Genomic DNA, 27,584 nt, shown 5'->3' with positions numbered 1-27,584 from the left:
ATGTCCTTGAACAAATATTATTAATAATTTTTTTAGGAATGAAATACATAGTTTATCATTACTCAGAGTTTTTGACTTACAGTTGCATTCTTGTTTATTGTTTTGTTTTTTTATTTATTCTGCTGATTGTCCCCTTACAGCCGATACTTGGGTGGCTGTGTGGTAACCCTACCAGATCGTGTCAGCCATAAAAACCACGGTAAACATTAACCCCATCATCTATCAACACTTTTTATTAACTTTTATAGCTGTGCAAACTCTTTTTACCCGAGTGTGCACAATTTTGTGCGCTATTATGCACACTTTACCCCCACAATGTTAGTATTTTGATGCTGGGAGGGAGGGGATATTGTTCTGTTTGTTACACAAGTCCTCAAAGTTTTATAATAAAGTTTTCTTATCTGTTGACTAATAATATTTGCGACCTTTATTATATTTTAATTGTTTGGTTTGTTAGATTGAGTGTCCAAACGTTTCAACCTTGAATTGTAATCCACAGAAGGGGTAATTTTGTGATGTGATGATGGTGATGAACATCAATTTATCGACCATTGCCCTATCCCTTTAGATTCCTATTTTGTTGTAAGAAGTAGCTCAACACACAATATTTACTTGTATTTAGATACAATTGCACAGCTATTCTATATCTAAGTAAGTAATCTTTAAAACAAAGTAACAGGTTTTCTCGTATTTATTCGAATCCGGTGGATAGGAACCGGTTCTTATCCATACGAAAAAAACTATGTCTATCATCTTATTATATCCAGCTTTCTACGAATATAAAAATGTACAATCATAAGATTAAAACAAGTTTTTTTAGCCCGTGCCTTCGGCATCCGGGCTAAAAAACTGGTTTTAATCTTATAATTGTACATTCTATATCCGCGGAAAGCCGTTTATAATACGATGAAAGAAAAATAACTATTCTACTCTGCTAACTAAATTATGTTTTTTTTAGGTAAGCTTTGTTTAGTCCTAGGGACGGTTTTGGGCTATTGACAAGGGCCCTTCATGTATTTAGTCCCCTAGAAAGAAAGATTCTTTAATTTTCTCTTCGAAGACTTTCTTTTACCCGTTTTATTTATAAACTGAACACTTTTTACTGCGCTACTAATGCACTTTATTGTCCTATTTTTGTAATATTTGTGCACGATTTGTTTTTTGTTTTGTTTAAAAAAAAGGGAAAAACATTAAAACGTATTAAGGCAATCTATTGTTTTTAAATTTGTTGTATTTTAGATACTATGTAAATTTCCTTAGGTAAACTAGATGAGTTTGAAACCAACTCTAAGTTGGGAACACCCCTATTGAATCCCAGTGCACGCAATTGTTTTCGTATTATAATTATAGAGTTGCCTCACTTTCATTAATACTCTTTATTTTTCCTATCGCAAGATTTGAAATAAAGGGAGGAGTAGGTTGCGGTAAAAATCCGTAGAGTTGTGAGTTTTAAGTTAAAAACAGTAGTGAACGATAAAAATTAAAGTTAACTTTAAAATATTTTTTTGTCTATAGTTCTTTTCAGTAAGAAATACACATTTTAAGTGAATATTACAGTTTTACTACTATTTTTAAGCCTTAAAACTCATACCTTTACGGATTTTTAGCACAACCTACCTCCCCTTTTATGTATATTCAGAGCTATCCGTCATGGAAGGACACATCATAAATGTAGAAAAGCTTTCAAATATCACAAAATATCGTATGCAATAAAATTGAAATTAAATTTGCTCAAATTTAAAGAGGTATTTGATAGCGGGGGGGGGGATTATATGAGATCTCTAAATTAGTATTCACCAAGTGCAGCACACCTGTATGTCAGTCAGCCAGTTTAAGTGCATTAACAAGAAGACGCGGCATTGGTGCACGACATCAAGTGGGAGGGGGGGGGGGGGGCAAACTCCGCATAAAATACCCCCACGCCCCCATATCTTTATTGAATGTGGATTATAATTCAATAAGGGATATCCCAATAGAAAATAATGTCAAATAACATTTCAAATCAAATTATTTTCTTTGATGATAATAATTACTGCAGATTTGTGTATGCGCAACAATTTAAGTTTTTTATAAATCCTATAAAAAATGACGTCATACTGAACAACCATTGGTCAATTAAAATATAAACTGGCCTGCCGTTGGTAATTGAGTTTGTATATCGGTCTGACATTGGTCATTTCTATTGTATGACGTCATTTTTGTCTTAATAATTTTATTCTGTTCTGGCCGAAAAGTTACAAGCAAAATATTTTTTTTTAAAGATGAACTATCCCCTTCAATGCTTTCAATATAAAAGCATTCTACCCCCTCCCCCACCATACGTTTTTTAGCTCTTCCCTCTCAATCAAAATCAATTTGACGATCATGAAAAATTGATCAAAGTGTGCATAAAGATATGAGGGGCGTTCTTTTCAACAATTATTTCAGGGCATTTGCAGCCTATGATGCAAGATAAATTGGTTCCCCGGCCCGGTCTTGTACAAGTCGTGATACTTCCTGAGACGTTCAATAATATTCGCATTGAATAACCCATTGGTTCTTGTGTATGAAAACATCAATTAAAGTGAGGTTTGCAATCTGTCAACATGAGTTTTATCCCAGGCATCTAAAGGGATAAGACAATGGCCAATAAATTCATGTACATCCTCAATGGTGGCACACACCTTCTATAGATTACAATGAGTGGTTGAAACCCTTAGACTTAATTAACCAACCAATCAAAATTTAGGAGAAGTCCCCAATGTTGTTAAGCCAACAAATAAAAACCTTTATCATAAAATTTTGGGGACTAGTGTAATAAACAGCCCAATGTCCCATTTCTTCCTGGTTCTAGCCCCACCTCGTTAGTTTGGTAGGTGGTAACTAAATAGACAATTATGATAGAAATTAAAGTAGTTCAACAATTTGCAAATTTATACATTTTGTTTTTATTTTACTAAAGTTCAAAATTAGGATATTTTTAGCGAAAGCATCTTCCAATGGTTGTCTTTTTTAATGAAGCAGCTTAATGTTCCTGTAAAAGATGACGTAGTACTGGCCTAACATTGGTCAATTAAAATGTAAATTGCCTTAATTGCTCATTTGTATCGTAGACCTCATTTTTTAGGCACTATAAGCTGCTTCCTTTTTATTAATGTTTAGTTTTACTTTAGACGAGCTTATCCTTAATTTAAGGATTTTTTTTATATTTGATTCTATAAATAGTTTATTTTGACCTATAAAAAGAATTGTGAAAATTACAATTTTAAGCTAAATTTGAATAATCATTTTCAGTAACTTTTTGTTTGCTCAAAGGTAACTGTCAAGGATATAAAGGAATATGACAATGGCCAAAAAAATGATATAAATCCTCAAGGCTAAAACATAAAATCATCCCTTCTGTAGATTACAATCAGTTGTTGAAATGATTAGATAATCATCTTAATGAATCAACCAATTAAAATTCAATAAGTTCACAAAGTTGTTAAATCAATGAATAGGAAATTGTTATTATCAACTTTGGGGACTATTGTAAGAAACAGCCCATTGTCTCCTCCCTCCCTGGGTTACTGCACTAACCCTTTACACAATTCAAGGAAATATATTTGTAATTTCATATTGTTAACAATACTTTATTCTGCAACACAAAGTTTTCTTGTTACAAAAAAAACCTTTTTTCCTTAAAATGGTAAATTAATATTTTTAAGAAGCTTTATTTAGCGTCTATAAAAAATGACGACATACTGGCCTACCATTGGTCAATTAAAATGTATACTGGCCTGCAATTGGTAATTTAGTCTGTGTATTGGCCTATCATTGGTATTGTAATTAATTTTAAGAGCAATTTTTAAAAAATAAGAACTTCTTTTAATTCTTTTAATTGGTTGTTGAAACTTATTAGCCAATAATCTTAATCTACAATGAAGTAAATTTGTGTATCATATCATCATTTGGAATGTACATCAATTTATCGACAATTGTCTTATCCCCAATATCCCTGATAACTGCACAACTTCTTGGTAGTCAAATTGGGTGTTACTGTTTCATTTGACCCAAGCACTCACTCACTATCAGGAATCTAAAGGTGTCTCAACCATGACACTTTGGTTGAGTGTGACTTCCGAATTAGCGGGAAGTTCTCGAGATCTGTTGGCGAACATACAAACCCCCAATACCAGGAACCATCAAGTTTCAACAGCAGGTTTGATTATAGATTTATTGATGAAATTATTTCAAAGTCCTGAAATTATAAAATTAATTAATACAAAATTCCAGTTTTTATAACCACGTAATCTTAATTGCTTTTTAAAATCATTTTTCTCTACGGTTAAGAATCTTTGGAAACTTTGGCTTTAAAGGAAAATTATTTGGTTTAATAAATCATTGTTAAATGCAAAAATAAAGGCACATAAAAAATTACTAAAACATAATAATTACTCATAATAAAGTTTCATGTTTAGCTGGCTAAAGCCTTTTAAACTAAATATAATCGTCCTATACACCATTCCACTTAATAAAATTAACAAATTCTACCTGAAGTTCTTATGGTTTCAAACCCCTGGTATACTAGGGTCGTTCACGCACTATGAGACCAATGATAGGCCCAATTTTGTTCTCCGAAATCTTCACACGCTCATATCTCATTCAAAAGTAACAAACGTGGCGCATCAAAATATATAAACAATCCATACCGCGTCACTTTATGAAAGGAAAGTCAAACAAGACGACATTTGCGCTTAATTTGGGATAATGATAAGGAATTAATTTCGATCTTGATAAACACAAAGCTTCCTCGAAAAGAGGTTAAGACAAAAGGGATAAGACAATGGCCTTTATATTCATGTACATCCCCTATGATGATACACAAAAGTTCCCCTTTTAGTAGGTTACAATTAGTAGTTGAAACGTTTAGATACTTAACCTGATGAACCAACCATTCAAAATAAGATTAAAGTCTTGAAAGTTGTTGGGCCTACGTAAAAGAACACTTTATGATAAAATTTTGAGGACTAGTGTAATAAACAGCCCAATGTCCCCTCCCTCTCTCCTCTCTTCAGGTGTGTAAGGATATATCAATGGGGAATTAATCGATCTTAAAACTGTCCCTGCACTGCAATCACAAAAAATAGATGCAAATTTTTGTTTTTTTTTCATTGGAAAAGTATTTAATGATATTTTAAATGTACATAAAGGCAGAATACCCTCTTTTTATTAAGGTAATATAATAGTTATTTCTCGCATCGTATTATAAACGGCTTTCCGCGGATATAGAATGTACAATTATAAGATTAAAAGTAGTATTTCTAGCCCCGAGGTACCGAAGGCACCGGCTAAAAAAACTGGTTTTAATCTTATGAATGTACATTTTTATATTCGTAGAAAGCTGGATATAAAACGATGCTAGACATAGTTTTTTCGTATGGATGAGAACCGGTTCCTATCCACCGGATTCGAATGAATACGAGAAATTAAATTTATCCAATATCCTGACCCCTTTATTTGTGAAATGTTTAGGGTATATGCTAGCTATATTTCCTAGAATAAGACGATCAAGGGACCCAGGAATTGTAAACAGCAAAGGCTACTCTATTTCTAGTAAGTTTGTCAGAGTAAAAATTAACAAGCTAACGCATATTCAGTATGCATAGCCTTTCTGACCACTCATGGGCCTTCATTACAATTATATCTAATTAGCTAGACAAGCGACTGCCTACCTTGCGGCCTCTAGGAGCATTTTAATCATTAATGAGGAGAGAGTAGGGGGGATTAACCCCCACTTTTTTTGTGAAGTTTGAAGGTATTCTCCTCAAAATATTTAAAAACCTTCCCAAAACTCACAAGAACCATATGAGTCTAGCAGTTACAGACAGACATATATCTTGTTTTATTTTAAATTCTTGATATTTATATTGTTGTTTTTTTTGGGCTATTTATGTACAGTGTTTTCCTTGTTCACTATTTTCCCACTGTTCACTATAATTTAGTAAATAGATTCCTAGTACAGATTTCAACAAATACAGATTAGATGCAAACATAAAAGTATATACAGAACACAACTGCACAGGGATCTAAAGGTATAATACAATGGTCAATAAATAGATGTACATCCGCAATGATAATACACAAAATTACCCCTTCTTTAGATTACACTTAGTGGTTGAAACGTTTGAACACTCAACATAATGAACCAATAAATATTCATTAAAATTTATTAGGCCAACAAATAAGGAAACGTTATTTTAAATTGTGGGTACCATGGAAAAAAAACAGCTCAATGTCCCCTCCCTCCCTCTAAATACATCATGTAGAAAATCACAAAAACACACTTACTGTGTAATTATTATAAGTGCATCTACTTTTCAACTATGATATGTTAGTCCGTTCATTAAAAATTAGTAAAGATGAATGTTTATCTGTATCAAGATGGACTATTTCAAACTTTTTCTCTCAATCAATGTTTATTGTAAAATCTGCTATGACATATCAAATAATATGGGTTTAAATTCGATTTTCTAAATGATTTTCTTGGGTTTCTATTAAAACAGAAATTTACATGATTGCTTAATATTACTTTATTAGATTATCTTAAATATAACCATCCTATTTTTTATATTCTTTAATTCGTAATTCGTATCTATTATACCTAAACATTAAAAATACATAAATTTATAGTTTGTTTCATTTCTACCTCAAAATTAATTATATAGAAACAACTTTATTTATCTGAATATTTTTTTTATTACTGTTTTTGTTACAACATTTTATTCAGTGGCGTGCAGTAGGGGGGTCAATACCCCCCTTAAAATTGAAATTAGGAAGGCCTTCATTCCCCCTTTTTTTAACCACCTAATTATTTCACATACAACCTGGTGAATCGCTATTTACGCGTTGGATTTTTATGTTATAGCTGAGCTACTTTTAGACATACTTTTTCCTAGTCAAAAAAGTTTAGCTTCTAATGTTGAAGAAATACTTAGCAAAACTAAAATAAGTTTAACTTTAAAGATATATTAGGGTAATTAGAAGATACATGCTTGCAGGGGTCGACACAGCAGTAATATCCTTTTATAGAAGTAACATGATGTCTGTCTGTGTGTCTTTCTGTACAGAAGGATCTCGCTAACCGTCGAACCGATATAGTTCTCCTTTACAGTGTAGCTTTTTGTGGGTCCTGGGAAGATTTATAGCTGTTTTTGGGCAGAGTACTACCACACCTCCATCCCCCCCAAAAAAGAGAGATTCTTTTTGAAACTAAAATAAAAAATGTGTAGGAGGGTCGAATTCAAGCCCCTTCCACTTCAAAGGCCCCTAGAGGCCTCTGGTGGCGTAGCTGCTAGTTTTGTATAAAGCAGCTATGCTGCGGCTGGGGTTTTTTATAAATAAGGGTCGGCCAGGCTAATGGCAGCTTTATCCATAGGTAGGATTGTTCAAAATTTGCGGCTGAAATAGTCTGCGGCTGCAGAGCCTTTCAAAAGTTAAACTTTGGTAAACACTAAACAAATATTTATTTAACTTTTAAATTAATTTTGCAAATTATTATTCATCAAAATTTGTTTATACCTATTTTTATTTAATATTAAGTTAAGAAAAACCTATAGGTGCCATTCAACCTTATTGTACAGGAATTGAAATTAATAAACATGTCTGTATCATAGCTATCCGTTGTGTAATACAAATAGACGTACGGACAAACAGGTGATTTTCAGTGTATAAAAGCTAAAGCTGATACATAATAGTTTCAAGTGTTAGCTATCTATCGTTCAATTGACCTGTTAAACAAGGATGACAACATCCATAAGCAGCGAAGCTTTGAAATGGTAGGACAAAGGAACGTTAACAATTGTAGAGTGTCAGAACTGAATAAGCAGAATATAAATATATAAGTTAAAACAAATTATCCAGTAAATTTGTTTAAAAACTAATCAAATACAGGATAATGTTTAAGGACATACTTACATTTTTAGGACTTGACAAGAGAGTTGCTTGTACTTTGTTGTGATAGGAATCAGTTTTTTAAAAAGTAAATAAAAAGAATGATTATATTACATAAAGAAATTGTTGTCAAAAGAGGTTAGAATCAAAATATTTTAAATGGACGTACAGACATTCTAGTAACTGATATAGAGTTGGTACGCTTTCTATCTTGAACCTAACTATTATAGGAATCATCATGCAAAATTTGAAATCGATAGGACAATTATAACATGTCCAAATTAACGAAAAGAGCAAACTGTTACGGACGGACTAACGGACAGACTAAAGTGAATTATAGAGTAGCTTCGCTAATAAAAAGTGATAATGAAAAGTTGAAGAAAGAATAATTGTGTGTCAACATCATTTTATGTTAACGATCCTATTGTTGTTCAAATCAAGGATAGGTAGACAACTTTAAGTGTCAGGGATCTAAAGGGATAAGACAATGGCCGATAAATTGATATCCATCCCCAATGATGATACACAAATTACCCCTTCTGTATATTACAATTTGAGGTTGAAACGTTTGGATACATTCAATAAAAGTTGTTAATCCAACGAATAAGAAAATGTTATAATAAAACTTTGGGGACTAGTGTAATAAACAGTGTTACCTTCCTCTCCGGCTTTGGGCGTACCTTCAAAATTACAAAATAAAAATAGATACAAAAGAGGCTCGTTGCCCATTATTTACTAAAATTAAAAAATATACCTGAGAGACGAATATTTTGAATTAAGGAGTAGCTTCGATGCGAAAATAAGTAAACTTTACACATTTATATGAAAATTTAATATAAAATACCCAATTGTAATCTTGCGTAGAATTGGAAGGAAACACAGGCAAAAAGAATTTTAAAGTAGCTACGCTCATTTAAACAATAGTGACAGTCAGAGATCTAGAGGATAATACAATAGCCGATAAATTGATGTACATACCCAATGCTACACTAAATTTCCCCTTCTGTAGATTACAAATTGTGTTTAAAACGTAAAAACACTCATCTTAATAAACCCAACAATAAGATTTCAATGACAGTCCCTAAAGTTGTTGAGCCAACGAATAAGAAAACGTTATTATAAAACTTTGGGGACTAGTGTAATAAACAGCCCAATGTCCAATCCCTCCCTGGGTGACACCAATAAAATATAGATATACACAATGAAATATGAATGTTGTTATCTGGAAAAAGAAATGCTTTCTGAAGAAAAAAACTTCACAAAAATTGAAAATTGAGACAAAACTTGATTTTGTTATCATTTCAAACAATAGCATAAAAATAATAAACATACAGGGAACTTTTTTTCAGTATTGCGTCGACACCGATTATATTCGCTGGATTAGAACCGGTTCTTAGCCACACAGAAAAATCAAATTTTATTTATTTTAATATTCGCGGAAAGCTGGCTATAATACGATAGATAAAACTTTGAAACAACAAATTTGTTTTCATTATTCATATCATTTTTCCAATGGTACATGAGTATTTGTTATGAAAACTCTCTCTGTAGGATATCAATTGAAAGGTCTATTTTATTATTTATGGACACACAATACTTTATATTTATCAAATAAATAATTAGATTGAACCATTTTAGTTTTTATATATAGCTGTAATTGATTATATTTATACTAGCGGCTACACCTCCTAGAGGCCTCTAGGGGCACTTGAGACGTGAGGGGATTTCCTAGGAGCGATTTCACTTGGAAGGATGGTGATGCCATCCCCCAAAATAGTTATAAACCTTCCTAGGACTTATGATAAGCTACCCTTTAAAGGAAAACCACGACGGATCAGCGGTTAGCGAGATCCACCGGTACAGACAGAGACAAACATCCTGTTACTTTATTATAAGGGTATTACAGGATAAAATATTTACTAAGATAGGCTTTCGTTAATGTCAGGGAAGCTTAGTGGTTGTGTTAGTTTTAGTCTACTCTTTAAAGGGGGAGTAAAAATCAAATTACCATTTAATAAACGAATTAATTGTCATATTAGGAATAGGTAAAAAACTTCCAGCTGTTTTTTTTAAATACAAGATATGAAGATTTACTACTTGTGAGCGGTTTATATTTTTTACTCTTAAACTGTTAGGATTTAACAAGGATGACAACATCCATAAAGACGAAGCACTAAAACGGTAGGACAAACAGACATTAACACTTGTATAGTGTTAGAACTTAATTATCATAATATAAATTTATAAGAGTCAAAGCAAAATTGTAAGTAAATTTGTTGAAAAACTGCTTAATACAGGAAATTTTTTATGGACATACTTACATTTTTAGGACTTGATTATAGAGTTGCTTTGCTTATTACATTATACTTTGTTGTCCTAGGAATCAATATACAAAAATTAGATAAATCCGATGATTAGATCACATAAAAATTTGTTGTTAAAAAAGTAAAAAAAAATCAACATGTTTAAAATGGACGTACGGACATTTTGGTAATGATTACAGAGTTGCTACGCTTTCTAAATCGTACTTAACTACTAAAGGAATAACCATGCAAAATTTGAAATCGATAGGACAATTCTAACATGCCTAAATTAACGGAAAAAGCTATCCGTTACGGACGTACGGACGGACGGACCGACCCTAATTATAGAAAAGCTTCGCTTTTAATATTGATAGATTTTAACCCTCCTTCATTTTAAGCTTTTGGTGAATAGTTACTAAAAATATAATTTACACAGTGTGTCTCTATACCCAATTGATCATTTCTGTGCAATCATATTCAGCAGATTGTAGGGGCGTAGCCTTTACATTTTTTCTTTGACTTATTACGGGTTAGCGATTTCAGAGGCTAGGTGCGCAGTCGATAGTTAATAATAAAATTTTCGATTTAATCAATTAATTTTTTAAAGCGAAGCTTTTCTATGATTAGGGTCGGTCCGTCCGTTCATCAGTAAATGATAGCTCTTTTCGTTAATTCAGACATGTTCTAAATTGTTCTATCGATTTGAAACTTTGCATGATGATTCCTATAATAGCTAATTACGAATTAGCAGATTGTTATTAATTTATATTCTGACAAGTGTTAATTTAATGTTCGTTTTTCCTACCGTTGCAGAGCTTCGCTTTTATGGATGCTGTCATCCTTGTTTTCTTTGTGATTTATGTAGATATGGAACAGACAACAAAAAAAAAACATTTTTTCTTTCAAAATAAATGTAGCAAACAGTTAATGAATAATTGACAACTCAAAGTTGAATATTTCTACATTTTGACAGAAATTTGAAATTTTAATCTTGTTGAGATGAATGCTGGTGCCAAGAAGTGTGGTATATCAATTAAAATTTTGGAGCAAGATACAAACAATTCATAGTTGCCTTAGTTTTAAAATCGTTAGAAATCACGGATCTAAAGGGATAAGACAATGGCCGATAAATTGATGTACATCCCTAATAATGATACACAAAATTTTCCCTTCTTTAGATTACAATTAGTGGTTAAAACGTTTGAACACTCAACTTAATGAACCAACCAATTTAAATTTAATAAAAGTCCTCAAAGTTGTTATGCTAACGAATTAAAAACGTTATTAAAAAACACTAGGGACTAGTGAAATAGACAGCCCAATGTCCCCTCCCTCCCTGTTTAAAATTACATGGTTACAGGCATGGGCAAATGTAAGATTATCAAGCTTTGTCAATAAAAATTATTTTTAGTTATAAAAGAAATATTTATTTTGTGCTTGTTTGATTGGAGATTAGAAAAATAAAATTCATTTTAACTGACACATCCCTGTATTCCTACAGTTAAGTTAAGATTATTTTTAGTAGCGAAGCTACTCATTAATTCACTTCTGTCTGTCAGTCCTTCCTTAAAATAGAAGGAAATGCGGTTTTCGGCTGTTATTGCGGATAAACAGCTGATATTTATGGTGAAGTTTCCTTGTATCAATAAGCATCAATGTTGTATAATTTACTTTGTCCGTCAGTATGTCGGTCATGCAGAAAAGAAATTGAAAACAATTCAAAAGGTTTTTTGATTTCTAAGAATTCTTGATTATCAACTGAACATCTTCTCTATAGTTCATTTTGTTTGTTTGTCCTTTCATGAATTTTTAGTGCTTCGCTATTTATGTTGTTATCCTTACTTGGGGCAAAGAAAAATTTGAAATGTGTAGAAATATAGTAATGTACTGTTAAGATAAAAATAATTATCTAATTCATTCATAAAGTATACAATGTGACAGACGGACATATGGACGTTCTTTAATCTACGCTACTAAAAAATGGAAAAATCTAACATCCCTAAGATAGTCTTCATTATTTATGTAAAAGGAAAAAACTTATATTTTCTACAGAATATCAGGGAGGGAGGGGACATTGGGCTGTTTATTACACTTGTCCCCAAAGTTTTATAATAATGTTTTTTTTATTTGTTGGCTGAACAATTTGTGGGACTTTGAATTTTTATTGGTAGGTTCATTAAGTTAAGTGTTCCAACGTTTAAACCACTAATTTTAATCTACAAAAGGGATAATATATTGAACCATTATTGGGAATGTACGTAAATTTATCGGCCATTGTCTTATCCCTTTAGTTCCCTGAGCTAATATTGTCAGACTGACACTGCTGACGTTTTAGTAAATCTTCAGGCTTGTACTGGAGTCTGGACTAGGTATCCACACCCGTTTTATTCCGTATTTTTATCAGCCGTCCGCAACTGCAGCCAGCGAAACGAATATTAAGTCTTATTTGCAGGGCTCGACAGCCGCGCCTCAGCCGTGCACGTGCCTAAAATCTAAATCTCCTAGTCTGACAAAAAAAATTTCGATTCGATGGATTGTCTACTTAAAATTCGATAAAAGTCCCCAAGGTTGTTCAGCCAACGTATAAAGAAATCATTATTTTCGACTTTGGGGATTAGTGTAATTAACAACAGCCCAATGTCTCCTCCCTCCCTGCGCCGGCTGTCGAATCCTTGACTTGTGTATTAATTGACAACTTTGGGTCTGTTGACAAGACAATACCATGTTTGTGTGTGTGTGTGTGTGACGATGAGTGTGTGTGATTGTTTGTTTGTGTGTGTGTGTGTGTGTGTATTTACAGCTTTGTAACAGTTAGGGAGCTGAATTAGAAAAAGCAATGAGCAATGAGTGACGATGAGTGTGTGTGAGACGATGAGTGTGTGTGATTGTTTGTTTGTTTGTGTGTGTGTGACAATGAGTGTGTGTGACTGTTTGTCTGTGTGTGTATTTACAGCTTTGTAACAGTTAGGGAGCTGAATTGCAAAATAGCGAGGAGCTGATTATAAGAATCAAGATTTTCTCAACTTCTAAACTAAATCAAACTAATTAATTGAACTCTAAAATAGATATTGAATGTTTTAAACATAAAAGAGATTAACATTTAGTAGATATTTTGGTGTAAGTCTTCTAAATTTTTTAATTCTGCATATTAATTTTAGTAGCGAAGCTACTCTATAATTAACTTTGTCTGTCCGTCAGTCAGTCAGTCTGTCCGTCCATAACGCTATGGGGGAAATGGGATTTACTCAGCTCCTAAAAAAGATAGAATGCTGAAACTTTTGACAACATTCCCATCATTAAGGAGCAATATCTATAAAACATCAATGGCGGTCGGACTGCTTTTTAGCAGGTTTTAGGCTATTTTTATATATTCCACATTTATCCCCATATCTTTGGTGTTTATGATACAATTTTCAATATTTTTTTTTGGTTAAAGATATCAAAATTAAATTTCCTGTTGCTTGAAGAAAACAATAATGACAGTCAGACTGCCTTTTTGCAGGTTTTTGGCTATTTTTATTTTTTCACATTTTCCCCATATCTTTGGTGTTCATGGTCTGATTTTCAATTTTTTTATAGTTATAGATATTAGAATTAAATTTCCTGTTGTTTTAAGAAAAGAAACAATGGCGGTCAGACTGCCTTTTAGCAGGTTTTTGGCTATTTTTATATGTTTGATATATTTTCCCATATCTTTGGTATTTATGATCCGATTTTTAAATTTTTGCAATGACAGTATCAAAATATTTTTTTCTGTTGTTATTTGCATCTAGTATTTAATTTACTGTCGTCATCATACAAAATAAAACAAGGTTTCATGTTTTTTTCTCCAATAAATCTATTCTTGATTTGAATAAATATACTTTAAATCTACTTGTACGTAATCCCATCCACGATTTTTTGTGCTTTGCTACTTATGGATGTTGTCATCCTTGTTTAATTGTGTATTACTTTAAGTTCTATTAAAAAACAACTGAGATACCAAAAAATCATAAAATATACTTATGTTAAGATAAAATATACTTATGTTAAGATTTCAGAGATATATAGTAGGAATCATATATCTATAGAACACAATTTGCGCAGGTTAAAAAACAGAACATATTCAGAGTGAGAGGGGACAGTGGGCTCTTTATTACACTAGTACCCAAAATTTTATAATAACGTTTTCTTATTCGTTGGCTCAACAACTTTGGTGACTGTAGTGAATTTTGATTGGTTGCTTCATTAAGTTCTGTATTCTAATGTTCCAACCAATAATTTTAATCTACAGAAGAAGTAATTTTGTTAATTATCATTGGGAAGTTACAGGAATTTATCGACCATTGTCATATCCCTTTATATCCCTGCAGAATTCATGCACCCAACTGTGTTGAACACAACAGTACATTCATGTACTCAACTGTGTTGTACACAACAGTACATTCATGTACCCAACTGTGTTGAACACATCAGTACATTCATGTACCCAACTGTGTTGAACACAACAGTACATTCATATCCCCAACTGTGTTGAACACTGTAAACGTTCCAAACCTTACATCTTCTCATATTTTATTTTAAGGTGAGTGTAGGTGTATTTCTTTTTTTTACATTCAAAATAATCTTTTATCTTTTCTAAATCTTTGCCGTGTGTGTTGTGTATGATTCAAATAAAATTTGCACAATAATGTTAAATAAATTCAAATAAAGATTATGTAAGACACTTTTTTAACAACTTTTGTAAAATATTTATAGAAACATATATATTTACAGCAATCTAAAGAGATAGAACAATGGCCGATTAATTGTAATTGTAATGATTATACACAATTTATCCCATCTGTAGATTACAATTAATGGTTGAAACGTTTGGACACTCAACCTAATAAATAAACCAACCAAAATTATTAAAAGTCTCCAAAGTTGTTAAGCCAACGAATAAGAAAACGTTATTATAATAATTTTGGAAATAGTGTAATTAACAGCCCAATGTACCCACCCTCCCATGTAATTTATTTTAGGAAAATTTATCTTAACAAAATCTTAGAAAGACCAATATAGAAGTGTTTTTATGAGATTCTTTATCCTTGTAGTTCAAAGAGGCTATAGATTTCTGGATATAATACAAAGGTATAAGTGTAGAGGTTAAAATTATATTTTTAATTTCTGTTTTCTTCAACCTTATTGTTTTTTTAAAGATAAAGGTAAAAATGTTTTTTCACCTCCCCACCCCCTCTAAGCTTAACTTTTCATGAGAACTAATCTTATCTTAATTTGCTTATCCATATGTCTTTTTGGTAATATTTATCATTTTGATTAAATTTAAATCCTTCTCTTTCAGACCCTGGATGGCACTTGACTTCTCTTAAGATAATATTTGATATTTTCACAACATAGATTCAAAGAAGCTATACAATGTAATACATTTTCTAAATAGATTGATGATTTATGTTAGGAAATTTATGAATATTTTATATTTAGGGCTCGGCATCTTTCTAGGACAGCTTAAGCTGTGTCTTTTGGCAGTTTTGGCTGTGGCTGTTGAATGTTCATTAATCATCCAATTCAGCCTTATGATAAAGTAAAAGGATCTCTGTGTGTCTGTATGTACCGAAGGATCTCGCTAGCAACTGAACGCTGTACCGATATGGTTCTTCTTTACAAGGTAGCTACATATATGTCATGGGAAGGTTTATAGCTATTTTGGGGTAAGGTTCCTCTCAGGAGAAATCGCAAAAAAATGGCGACAAAAAGATTTTTTGGTAACAGCTAATCTTACATTTTACGTGCCCCTAGATGCCTCTAGGGGCGTAGCTGCTATTCATTTTGTATTTCAGTTAGATTTAAACATTCCATTTTTCTGCCTTGGGTTTTTTGTATTTATAAAAAGTATCCTAAGCTCGCTCTCAAACCATTATATATCAATTCAGATTTTCAATAGATATTATACACAAGGACAAGCATGTCCATAAATAGGAACAAACATGTCCATAAATTGCGCAGCATTATCAAGCTAACATTAGTTTAGATGAAAAAATGACAGAAATTTATATTTTTGTGTGGTTATGTATAGACAAATTTTAGGTTATTTTTTTACATGATCAATGTTTTTTTGATAACGTATAGGTGAATTTTTAAAAGATTTTTAAATGTTTGGCAGGTGGTATTGTGGTTATCTAATTAAATATTATTTTTCGTAAGAAATCACATAAAATAATAAGCAATCTATGAATCTAATTTTTTGTAATCCAAAAATGAACCAGTTCAAGAAGAAAATTTTGAAATTGCTTGAAAATAATGGCCAGGTTAGGTTAAGATTGGCTACTTGGGTAGTGTTTTTGCTACGCAGGTATGGGCCCCGCAGGGTTAGTGTTTCAATAAGAAATAGTCAATTTCTATAATTTGGAGAGAAAAAATATTAAATAATGTTATGTGATATAGTTTTTAAAAAAATGCTTTATAATTCCGTATTCAAAAAGTTTTCAAGACGACCTTCTTTCACACAAACTGGCTTAAAAATTATTTTTCCCCTTCGAATTCTAAAATGTGCTTTTTTTCATCCACATGTCTTTTAGTAATAGTAACGTGTATGTATTCAAGCCTATAACAGCCAGGAGCATAGCTACTCTCAAATTTTGTTAATAACTAAAAATAAACAGTAAGTCTTTCTTTATTAAAACTGAACTAATACATTTGGATTTAAGATATTTGATTTAAACATTTTGTCTCAATTATGATTATTAATTTATGTATGTAATTTTAGGATTTGAACTGTTTGAATACCTTGACCAATAAAGATGGGATATATCGGCAATTCTTCTGTTTGTTTATTATTTTTTTCAAAGCAAAACTTCTCTACAAGTAGCTACCAAAACAGTTAGTTTCCCGTAGAGGTTAGGAATAGGAGAGGAAAAACTACCCCTCCCTTATCTTCGATACATTTAAAAAATAAGGGATGGGGGTCAGTGTTCTATAATTTTCTAAAATTATTAATGCGAAGCAACATGCTAACCTACAGAGAAGCTATGCTGCTAATAAACATACACAATACAATTCGTAAAGTCATCATACAGTAAATAAATACAAACACTCAATATCAAAATTAGATATCAAAGGAAAGGAATTTTGATCTATTTTGTCAAGTGAATTTTGTGATCAACTTCTTTTAATTTAGGTATCTAAACACTGCTATTAATTCAATTTAAGAGTTTTCATTGAAAGGCCATGAAATCCAGATTGATCCAGAAAATTTTAAGAAAATTGTAAAGGGTGTGTTAATCAAATTTAGAAAACTATAAAAAAAGAAAAAAGTTCTCAGAAAAAAAACATTCATTTGAAAATTAGATTACCAGTAAATCTGTAATTAATTACTAGAAAAATCCCTGACTAAAGTACCATATTATGCTGATCATAAGTCAATTTAAAAATAAGTAAATGGATTTTTTGTTGTTTTAGGTATGTCCAATGATTATGTTTCACAAGTGTAGAATGGCAGCACGGACGGACAGAGAGGCATAGTGTATTATAGAGTAGCTTAGCTACTTTATCAAAATGAAAAAGATTTCATTCGTTTTTTTCTATTTCTATTTGTGTCTCTTAATTTGCTTTATTTTCTACTCGCGGCTACGCCCTTAGAGGCTTCTAGGGGCACTTGAGGAGGGGGGAAACCCAGTTTTAGATTTAAAAAGTAAAGTAAAAAAAATTGGATGGGTGGGTGTCGACCCCCCTCCTCTCTTTTTTTTAATTTTAGGTTTTTGAGGGGGGGTTAATTTTTTCTTGAGGTAATTTTTCTTAGGAATGTTGTGGTACCCTTCCCCAAAATAGTTATAAACCTTCCTAGGACCTATGAGAAGCTACCCTTTAAACGAGAACCATATCGTTTTAGTGGATATGGAGATCCTTCGGTACAGACAGACAAATAGACAGATCTTTTTACTTTATTATAAGAATTATTCTTTTCAATAAGTTGAACTACTATGGAACTTAATTATACTCCATCAAACCATTTTTATGTTTACTATTATACTCATTGTAAAGTAACAAGGATGACAACATCCATAAGTAGCGAAGCTAAACAAATCAAGGAAAAAACAAACGGACAAAGATAGATATAGAGCAGATGTTGAAAGAATAGAAAGATAGAAATTTTTTTAAAATTAAGGTTATGTCTTTTGAATCATGACCGACTGAAGGATTGACAAAACACTAAATAGAATAGATGCGCTAATGTAAAAGAAATATTTGCCAAAGATTTCAGCTGCCTATCTTTAAAAGTAACCGAGAAGATTACATTTCCCCCCATAGCGTTACGGACTGACTTAATTATAGAGTATCTTAGCTACTAAAAATTAAAAGCATAATTATATTTTTCCCAACACGTTACTTGATAGTATATAAATATATATTTGTGTAAACTTAACATGAAGAGTTCTTCTAAAATTACTTTTTACACAAGGGCTTAGCAGCTGCATTTGCAGTTGTAACAAACAGTCGAGTCGCATGAAAAAAAACCGCAGATTTTCGCCGTGACTGCGTCGTACTATTTTTGTATGATAGCCGAGCCGTTCAAAAAAGAGCGGTTGTCGAGGCCTTATTTGCCAGAGAAAGAGAGAAGGGACGACAGGCTGTGTATTACACTAGTTTTATAATAACGTTTTCTTATTCGTTGGCTCAGCAACTTTTAGGAATTTAGTGCATTTTGATTGGTTGCTTTATTGAGTTGGGTGTTTAAACGTTTCAACCACAAATTTTAATCTACAGAATGGGTATCATCATTGAGGATGTACATTGATTTATCGGCCATTTTCTTATATCCCTGCGTCCAAAAAAGCGGCTGTCGAGGCCTGATTTACAGTAAATATTGAATATAGCTTTTGGAAGGGTAATTATTGGCACCTAGTATATATAGAATAATTGTCGCTTTCACACATTGTAGCCTTTTGAGCAACCCCCCCCCCCCCCCCACACACACACACATACATAGGCGTCCAAGAGGGGGGGTAATGGGGCGATTACCCCCCACAAACGATTTAGCACCCCCAAATTTTTTCCATTTTACCCCCCCCATTCAAAATTTACCCCTACCCTGGGGGTGCCGTAGGCACCCCCAACCATTTGGGAGGGGGTATTTACCCCCCCAAACAATTTTAGGGGGGTAAATACCCCCCCCAAAATAAAAAATCTCTAATAAAAAAAAATTTTGCGCGCTTCGCGCGCATTTTTAATACTATATATTTAATAAAATTTAAATTACCCCCCCCAAAAATTTTACCCCGGGGGTAAATTTTGGGGGGGGTAAACTAAATTTACCCCTTCCAACTGATTTCATGGGGGGTAATTACCCCCCCCCAAGCAAATTTTACCCCCGGGGTAAAAATTTGGGGGGGGGGGGAAATTTGCGGCGCGCTTCGCGCGCCATTTTACCCCCCCCCTAAAAAATTTTTACCCCCCCCAAAATAAAAAGCTTGGACGCCCCTGCACACATACATGTTATTTTGAAATATATTGAAAAAAGGGGATAGTTTTTCGTTTGTTTGTTTATTGCTTTAATTCTGGGTGGATTAGGTTATATTGAGTGCTTGGTTACCCCACATGGTTAGGGCTCTCTGCATGGGTGAGGCATAGAGGCAAAATACTCAGAGAAGGGGGGGACATTCAGCTGTTTATTATACTAGCCCCCAAAGTTTTATTTTAACGTCTTCTTATTAATTGGCTTAACCACTTTGGGAATTCATTGAATTTTAATTGGTTGGTTCATTAAGTTGAGTGTCCTAAGGTGCAAGGGGTAACTTTTTGTATCATCATTGGGGATAAGCATCAATTTATCGGCCATTGTCTTATCCCCGAACTGCTTATTTTCAATTAATTTTCCTAAAGTGGGGGGGGGGGGGGTATTAATGCTTAACAGTTTCTTTGTGCGAAAGGACTGAATAATTATAAGGCTCACACATAATACAAACATATTACATGTAACTGTTTTTACTTTACTCTAAATTCAAAATGTCTAATCGTGACCCAAGTTGGAAAAGGTTAAGATGTTCGTTTGTTTTTGTACGGGGATCACAACTTTAATACCTGACAAAAACAGGGAGGTGCAAAATATATCTTTTCATTTAGTTTTTTGTTTTGTTAAACATACAAACTAAGCTATATTGTATTATTTTTGTATTATATCTTTCATATATGATGTATTTAAACTTTTTTTCTCGTATTTATTTGAATCCGGTGGATAGGAACCGTTTCTCATCCATACGAAAAAAACTATGTCTAGCATCGTATTATATCCAGCTTTCTACGAATACAAAAATGTACAATCATAAGATTAAAACCAGTTTTTTTAATCTCATAATTGTACATTCTATATCCGCGGAAAGCCGTTTATAATACGATGCGAGAAATAACTATTAACGCACTTTTTAATTGCAAAACTTTTCCGTCATTAGGATACGTCAGTCTATTAAAACGTCAGTTACGTCTTATCCTGTTATAAAAAGTAGTAAGATTTTTTGTCTGTAGCTTAAGATTTTGATAACGACTAAACCGATTGAGTCCTCAATCCAGGGAAGCTTCACATTGGTTCTGGAAGGGTTTTAGTTTATTTTATTTTAGATTTAAGTCTTGGTATGGTTTTAGGCTACTTTTCTGCCCTTCTAGTGCAGAGCCGAAAGTTTTTAGTTTACATATAAAATAAAAGACGTGTACGTTCATGTTAAATGTTAAGTGAATCATTTTATACGCTATTAAGTTGCAACCAAAAGAATGGTTTTTAAGCTTCTATTTTATGTATGTTGCTATCCTTGTGGGTTATTGTTGGAATACTTAAAAGTGATGATTATGTGTATATATATATTTATGTTTATTGTTTATTTCATGGCAATTTTTTTGTCTATGCAATTCAGGGATCTAAAGGGATAAGACAATGGCCGATAAATTGGTGTACATCCCTAATGATGATACATAAAATATCCCATCTGGCGGTTACAATTAGTGGATAAAGCGTTTGGACATTCAACTTATTAAACCAACTAATTGAAATTCAATAAATATCCCCAATGTTTTTAAGCCAATGAATAAGAAAACGTCATTATAAAACTTTGGGGACCAATGTAATTAACAGGCCAATGTCCCCTCCCTCCCTGATGTAATTGCTCAGCAACTCTAGAGATTAGGATGTGCGCAAATGCTAACTTCAGCCCCTAGAAATTTAAGGCTTACCTAAAAAATTTAATTTTTCAGACTTGATTATGGAAATCCTTTGCTTATAACATAGGGTCTAATTGTCAATTAAACTTTAATTTCTAAATATCCACATGTTTCAATATACATGTTATCTAATTATAGAGTTGCTTCTCTTGAAGTTACCTTTGGTTACACGATTCAACTGGAAGTTTAAAAGTTATCAGACGATTCGAACATATGCAAATCGACGATTACAAATATTTGCTAAGGATGTAATTGTAGGCTAAAATATTTTGGAAGCATAAATCCAGCAATATTTTTTAATCTGATTTAAATTTTACCATGAATCATTTACTAAGTATATTTGCGATTACTTTTATTTAATGAAATCTTCTAATTTTTAACATGTACAAAACGGCCTGCTGTATTGCATCAAGATCCATGTCAGATCTATATAGGAAATAAATGTCTATAAATGAGCTCAAGTCTTCCAAAGATTTTATGTTTAAAACTTATAGTGCTCCAATAATCCATAATAAAATCCCATTGGCCAGAACGATAAGACCCATTATTTTACTCTATTAAAAATAAATTCATTTTTTTCATTTCATGTTGCTATTTACATTATATTGAAGTATTTAATTTCTAATCATGAAAAAGAAAATTTAAATCTATAATATAATAAATTTAAGAAAACTCTGTTTTAAAAGAATTCGATTGTGGCGACACTTTGTGTGTTCAAATATTAAACTAAAATTGTAGGAATCATATTAACCCTTTGGTGATGGTATTGTAAAGAAAAAAATATAATTTAAAAAACCATTTTAAAATCATTTAGATTATTAAATATTTACTTTTTTTTAGATAGTAATGCCGGGTGAGGAAAGTAGATTTATTGAGAAATAGATATGCATATAGAAAACTAGCCAATAGGGAGATAGTTATATCGAGCAAACTCTAGTTTCTACATATCTAAGGCGTTTTGCTTGAGTAGCACATTATTAAAAGCGAAGCTTTTCAACATTGAGGGTTTGTCTGTCTGTGCGCTATTAACGGATAGCTTTGGCGATAAATTTTGGAATATTGGTAGCGCCCTGTTGTTTTTGAACTTAAAGCAATAAAGTAATTTCTAGAAAGCGTTGAAATTCTTTAATCATTGTTCTAGGTCCTATACGTCAATCCGTGACTTTTTGAGATTTTTATTGAGAATTTGTGATTTATTTTATGTCAGTACACCCATCTTATAAATTTGTCAGGATTAAATTTAACATGGTGAATCCTTTGACAATTAGGCGTAATGTTTAGTTTTAATGTTAATTTTTTAAGTCTTCTAAAGATGATGCTAATTAGCTTAGGTTTTGAAAATTTTAATAAAAATGTTTGTTTGTTTTTTCTTGGTTTTGTTTAAGATTTGTTTTTATGGAGGTTGTCATCCTTGTTAGCATGTATACGTATATGTACGTAGGATCCATACTTTATATTAAACTATTTGGGTTTATGATAATGCAGGGAACTCAAGGGATAAGACAATGGCCGATAAATCAATGTAAATCCCCAATTATATTACACAAAATTACCCCTTCAGTATATTAGAATTAGTGATTGAAACGTTTGAACATTCAACTTAATGATCCAACCAATGTAAATTCACTTAAGTCCCCAAAGTTGTTAAGCCAACGAATAAGAAATCGTTACTAATAAACTTTAGGGACTAGTGTAATAAACAGCCCCTTTGCCCGCCATCTCTCTCTGATGATAATGTCATTCTTGCCAAGTGTTTTCTCAACATTTACATTTCAAATTTTGGTACCCAATCTTAATCCGGGATGGTGTTAGCAGGGAGGAAGGGGACATTGGGCTGTTTATTACACTAGTCCCCAAAGTTGTATAACGTTTCCTATCTTTGGAGACTTTGATAGGTTGCTTCATTAATTTGAGTGTCCAAATATTTCAACCAATAATTGTAATCTACAAAAGGGGTAATTTTGTGTATCATTATACATTATAGGCTATATACAACAATTTATCGGCCCTATTCCTTTAGATCCCTGGATGTTGGGGCATTGGCAGTGGGGGGGGGGGGGGGAGGGGTCTGAAAGGGCGGAGAACGTCACGATTTTACAATTAAGAGCATTGAAGGTGCACTAGTAGAGGATAAAAAGTACAGGGATAGGTAGCAGCAAAATATTTTCTCGTATTCATTCGAATCCGGTGGATAGGAACCGGTTCTCATCCATACGAAAAAATATGTCTAGCATCGTATTATATCCAGCTTTCTACGAATATAAAAATGTACAATCATAAGATTCTATATCCGCGGAAAGCCGTTTATAATACGATGCGAGAAATAAATATTCCAGTATGACTTCAAAACCGATTATTAACAGCTGAATTAAAACTGGTTTCCAGCCATACTAAAAATCATGTATAGCATCGTATCAAAGACAATTTTCCACGAATATTAAAATAAAAATCATAAAATTAATACCAGTTTAGTTACAAAACAAGATTAGTGTTAATCATATGATTATTCATTTTAATATCCACAGAAAGCTGTCTTTAATACGATGCGATAAATAACTATTAATCTTTTGTTAAAAAAAGTTTTTAAAAATCTGACCTAAACTTTAAAACAGTATTAATTTTATATTAAGACAAATGGATTATTCATTTTGAAATTTAGGATGACTTATAACCCATTGACGTATCCTCATATTCATGCAAATAACAGAGGTGGATTCTTAAAAAAAAATTGCCCCACTAATCGCTTATAGTGGAGTAAAATTGTTTTCGTGAAAAATCCACCAAAATCACATTAAAAATCTACAAAAATTAAACAAAATCATAAAAGGGTTATTTACATAAGATTTTATTTAATTTTTGTAGATTTTTTATGTGATTTTGGAGGATTTTTTACGAAAACAATTTTGCCCCACTAAGCGATTAGTGGGTCAAATTTTTTTTAGGAATCCACCTCAGATTTTTATATTAAAAAAAAACAGATATTCTTTTTTTCTACAAAAATCTAAAAATTTTATATTGATATCTAATTTTCCTTACACATTGAAAATGAAAATTGTTTACAGGTAAAATAAGTGGAAAAAATGAATATACAATATTTATATGTAAGGTTTATCATCAAATTATCATCAAGTATTTTCTTTTCCAAAAATAAAACTAGAAATGGTATATTATGAAGTATTAATTTTTAATTTTTCAAAAGACTCGCTTATATAGCTTTTTAAAATTTGTCCTAAATATTTGTTTGAAGTCGTTTCTTCAGTTTAAAAGAAAATATACACAAAGCCAGGAATATAAATGGAAAAGACAATGACCGAAAATTCCAATTAGGAAACACAATAAGTGATTGATACGCTTGGACACTCAACTTAATGAATCAACCAATCAAAATCCATTAAATGTCCCCAAAGTTTGTAAGTTAACCATAGGCGTCCAAGGGGGGGGGGTAATGGGGCGATTACCCCCCCCCATTTTAAATTTACCCCTACCCTGGGGGTGCCGTAGGCACCCCCAACCATTATGGAGGGGGTATTTACCCCCCCAAACAATTTTGGGGGGGTAAATACCCCCCCAAAATAGAAAATCTCGAACAAAAAAAATTTTTGCGCGCTTCGCGCGCATTTTTAATACTAAATTTTTGATAAAATTTAAATTACCCCCCCCAAAAATTTGACCCCGGGGGTAAATTTTGGGGGGGGTAAACAAATTTTACCCCTGCCAACAGATTTCAGGGGGGGTAATTACCCCCCCCAAGCAAATTTTACCCCCGGGGTAAAAATTTTGGGGTAAAAATTTTAGGTTTATTGAAAATTACTATTAGCGGGTTTTGTCGTAATTCCACAGTAGCTTTTCTCATATTTCTAACTCTGGCGGAGGCTCTAAATCTGCAGGGCCTATTTCCTAACCCTGCGGGGCAATAAAAAAGCTACTGTTTAAATGCAACGAAACCCGCTACTTTAGGTTTCTTTCCATGATCCGAAATGTTTTTCTTCAAGTTTTCTATCCCCTCTGCTGAAAGCGCCAGGCTCTACGACGCCCACTTTTTTGCTTGAAATTGTACAAAGAATTAGAAATGGCAGCTAACAATGGATATAGAATATGCGTGGATATTATGACAGGGGAAAAATTGTCGTCATTTTAGGTTGCTAACATGAACATCGTTTATTTGTCTTTTTTCATCAAGTAGGAGGGGAGAGGTGGATTGGGGACATTATATTTTAAGCCAGCTACGAGTTTCACTTTATTAGAGTACATAAAAATATGGTGTAAGATCCAAGTAATGATATATCCATTCAGCCAACAGTGTTACTCTTATTTACTTCAACAAGGAAAACAAAATCTATTGCAGTATCAGAATATATAAATTTTGATTTACTTACTTTTTATATTTTGATAGTTATCTATCGCATCATAATAAAGCCAGCTTTCCGCGGATATGAGAATGAAAATTTATGAGATGAAATTTTTTTTTACTTTTATTTTATTATTAGTGGGAAATTGTCTATAATACGATGCTATACACGATTTTTTAGTATGGCTGAGAATCGGTTCTAATTCGACGGATATTAATCGGTTTCGAGGCAATACTCAAAAAATATTTACTGCAGTTACTTTTATTGCAAATGAAAACCAAAGTGTTCTAATAATTTTTATTTAAATCAAAATTTTAAAAAATGTATTCTAATGTATAAGTTACTAAGGGTTTTTTAATGTCCTTATATATCTTTCTAGCCACTGCACTGAACCGATTACATTTTAGGAAAGATTTACGTAGGTCTAGGAGCACTTTCATTAGTAAATAAAAAATCAATTTAAAAAACGAACGTATTTTCAAAATATTTTATAGAAGTGGTTAAAATTTAAAACAATTTTTCGGTCTCATTTCCCAATTTTATTTGATAACATTTATCCCAAAAAATCCTCTAAAATCTTTTAAGAATAAAGGCAAATAAAATGCGGTAAAGTGACGATTATGTTGATGTTAGTTGCTCTTAGGGCGTTATCCAAAATAAAGTTATTTTTGCTCAAAAGATTTAGATTTTATCTTATAGCGCTTAAAATAATTTGTTCTTGCTTTTTGAGCCAAGTTTTAACTTTAATTGGCACACGCGTTTTTGCTTCAATGTATTTTGTGGAGTGTAACATTATATACTTTTAGTTTTGTACATATGTTTACAAAATGTTAAAAATAGTCTTAAATTTTTATCTCCTTATTTTTCATTGTAAGGTTGCGTGATGAAAATATTTTTTGTTAGTAAATCGATTTTTGTCTTTATTAATGTGCCCTAGAATTATTAAAATAACTTAAATGATTTAGATTTTTTAAGGAAGCCTTAAATTGTCCTGAAGGATTAATACTCAACTGTAAGTCAGAAATAAATGCGATATTAAAACCCAATTCCATGGCTTTAAAAAATCTAATGCAGATTCACTGTTTAATTTTGTAGAGATAACTCTTAACAATAAAAATCTACTCTATAACAAACCTTGTCCATTCGTCAAAAACTAATGGCAGTAGCATTAGGATTTTGGAAAATTTATTTACTATACTTTTTTCGATAGGCTTCAAAATTTTCTTGTAGTGATTCGTATAAGCATTTAACTTACTATGTTTGTTAGAGTACTTAAAAATGACTAATTTTTAATTACAATGTGATCTACAAAAGAGAAATTTTTAAATCCTATTATATAAAGTAGTAAGCGTTTTTCGTCTGTCCCATAGGATCTCACTATCCGCTGAACCGATTTTGTTCTCCTTTACAGTGAAGCTTCTTATAGGTCCTGGGAAGGTTTTAAACTCTTTTTGGGGAGGGTGTCTTCACCTCCCTCCCCCCCCCCAAAAAAAAAAAAAGTTTTTCTCTTGAAACTCAAATTTAAAATGGGATGAGATCGACTTTTCCCCTCCTACCTTAAGTGCCCCCAGAGGCTTCTAGGGGGCGTAGCCGCTAGTCTAAATATAAAGTAAACCCAGAGAGATATTGGAAAAATGGAGCTGTATCAGTGTATTTTACACTAGTACCCAAAGATTTATAATAACATTTTCTTATTCGTTGGCTTAACAACTTTGAGGACTTTTATTAAATTTTGATTGGTTGATTTATTAAGTTGAATGTTTAAACGTTTCAACCTCAAATTGTAATCTATAGAAGGGTTAATTTTGCATATTATCATCGGGAATTTACATCAATT

The 27,584-nt window shown here is 32.2% G+C and overlaps 1 protein-coding gene across 1 annotated transcript in view; it reads left to right on the top strand.

The window, feature by feature from the left end:
- Positions 1–27,584, top strand: part of LOC145315528 (uncharacterized) — a 158,304-nt gene that overhangs the window by 84,709 nt on the left and 46,011 nt on the right. The gene's annotated exons all lie outside the window — the stretch shown is intronic.

The sequence above is a fragment of the Acartia tonsa genome, chromosome 4 (genome assembly GCF_053477335.1).
Source record: "Acartia tonsa isolate MP-2025a chromosome 4, ASM5347733v1, whole genome shotgun sequence".
Taxonomy (NCBI): Eukaryota; Metazoa; Arthropoda; class Copepoda; order Calanoida; family Acartiidae; genus Acartia; species Acartia tonsa.
The sequence above is the reverse complement of the archived record's forward strand: the minus strand, read 5'-3'. Positions and strand labels throughout refer to the sequence as shown.